The following is a 2,720-nucleotide window of genomic DNA, read 5'->3' as shown; positions in this document are numbered from 1 at the left end:
TCATCAGGGAAATGCAAATTAAAACTACATTGAGATATCATCTCACCCCAGTTAGACTGGCCATTATCAAAAAGATGGTGAATAACAAATGTTGGTGAGGGTATGGAGAGAAGGAAATGCTCCTTCGCTGTTGGTGGGACTGTAAATTAGTACAACCACTATGGAAAACAGTATGGAGGTTTCTCAGACAACTACAGATGGATTTTCCATACAATCCAGCAATCCCACTTCTGGGTATATACCCAGAGGAATGGAAATCATCATGTCAAAGGGACGCCTGCAGTTCCATGTTCATCGCAGCTCTGTTCACAATAGCCAAGACATGGAACCAACCTAAATCTCCATCAATGGATGATTGGGTAAGGAAAATGTGGTATATATACACAGTAGAATACTGCTCTGCCATAAAAAAGAATGAAATTCTCCCATTTGCAACAACACGGATGAGCCTGGAGAAACTTATGTTGAGTGAAATAAGCAAAGCACAGGATAAATAGCACATGTGCTCATTCATATGTGGGAGCCAAGAGAGAAAGAAGGAAGGAAAGAAAGACCACAGTGGTGTGTTGGACTTGCAGAGGGAGAGAACATTTTTTGGACTACAAAGTGGAGTGGGGGAGAAACGGGGAGGTGGAGGGAGGCTGGGGATAATTGTGTGGGGGACACGGGGTACAAATGCAATTTGTGGTAATGGGTATACAGCCAGTATGAATCAGGCCCTCATGTCATGGGCACAAGGGGTGACAATCAGCTTTTCATCTCATGAATATTCATAACCAATTAAAAAAAAGCAATGCTTAATATTATCATGTGAGTTCTATGTATACGAACTATAAATTCAATACAATCTCAACAAAAGGAAAGTTACCGGAAATATTAAAGTAAACCAAAACGGAAATCACGAAGAAAAATATTAAATGGAACAAAGATAGATGGTGTTGTTAGAGAAGCAATTTACGAAGAAAATAAAATGGTTATACATTTTATGTTTAGAATTGTGTAACACAAAACTGTTAGAAAAATCAAAGCAATACTAACCGAACCAAAATAATAGTGAGATAATTTAACCTAACTCTCTCAGAAACTGACAGATAAATGAAGACACGAGGGATTTGAATTACATAACAAACAATTCTAATTTAATAAATTTATGCAGAAGTGTATGCTCAGCAAACAGAAAATAGTCATCCTACTCCAAACCATGTAACATCGCAAAATGTTTACATACTATGCCATAAAGAAATCTGTCTCTAAAGGTAAAAGGCATAAATGCCACTTTTTCTGACTATAATTCAATTAAACTAGAAATTAATGACTCCAAAACCTTGGCCATTTAAAAGTTCTCTTCTAGATAACACTTAAGTTGAAAAGAAAATATAAATTAAATTATAGAACATTTAGAAACTGACAAAAATCAAAGTACAACAAATCAAAGTTTTGGGAACGTGGCCAAAATAGTACTAATAGAGTGAAGCTTATTGCCTTAAACACATTTATTAGAAAACAATGAAGAGTAAAATGAAATAACTAAGAATTCAACTCAAAAACTTAGAAAAGGAAAGAACAACAACAAAATAGAAGGCTAGTTTATTCATAACTCTTCTCAAGTATAAAATTAGAAATTACTGAAGTAGAAAGCAAAAAGGTAAACTTGATAAACATAATTAATAGTTGGTTCTTCAAAGTAGTTGATAAAACAGACCAACGTGGCAATTCTAACAAAGGAAAAAAATGGGGAAAACACACTTAAAAATGTTAGAAAGGAAATATGAGACATAATCAACGTTATGGAACAAAACTGTAATAAGGGAACAGTTACATACTTTCTTCTAAGATGTTTTGATAAATCTTATGTTTAAAACCACTTAACAGCTTGCAGGCAGAGGAGTATATTGTGACAACTGTCATTGTCTGCACGTGGGTGAACTTCGCTTTGCCTAGGAGCTCTCTCTTCATTTCATTGTCACCTCAAATAAAGTTATTTACACTGGTAGCAACACAAGCAGATGAATTTTTTACTTAAATTTAGACCCCTTCGGGTCACATGAAATGTCTTTGAAACTGATCACACTGTCAGGAGACATTGCAGGGAGCGGGGCTGTGTATTCAGGGATAGCTTGGAAGCCTCAGAAGGTGTCCACCCCCCTGCAGAGACCGGAAGAGACACCTCAGGAAAGGTAGAAAGGATCTCACCTTTGGTTGTTTCCTAGAAGAGTCCACTGAATTGTTGGAAAATTCCAGCTATAAAAATAGCATGATTGACGTAACCAAGGACAGATACTTGCATTCAAAGACAATTGGAAAAGAAACAACACCCCGGTAGCAACAAAGATGCCAGGCGCCCAGATGTTGTTTTCTAATATTATTCTCCAATGAAAAGAACCGAGCCTTCTTGGAGAAATGGCTGATTATAGAACTAGGGCAGGGCTTACACAGGGTGAGTCTGGAACCTCTTTTAGGGCCAGAAAGGAAGCTAGTGCTCAAAAACAAACAAATAATAAACCAGAAAACCTCACCACGATGGGGTTATGTCAGAGGGACACAGGAGACAACTGAAAATTCCCAAAGGCTGAAAGTGGAGCGACATGAGCAAGAAAATAAAGGGGTATTGGATTATAACCCAAAGTATAAAATAAATATATGTGAGTCCATACTGATAAAAGTAAATTACTGAATCGATTAATAAATGGGGGAGAATAGACAGGTCTCCCTGCAGAAGA

The sequence above is a fragment of the Galeopterus variegatus genome, unplaced genomic scaffold, assembly GCF_000696425.1.
Source record: "Galeopterus variegatus unplaced genomic scaffold, G_variegatus-3.0.2 Scaffold3115, whole genome shotgun sequence".
Classification (NCBI taxonomy): Eukaryota; Metazoa; Chordata; class Mammalia; order Dermoptera; family Cynocephalidae; genus Galeopterus; species Galeopterus variegatus.
Note: the sequence above shows the minus strand (reverse complement) of the source record.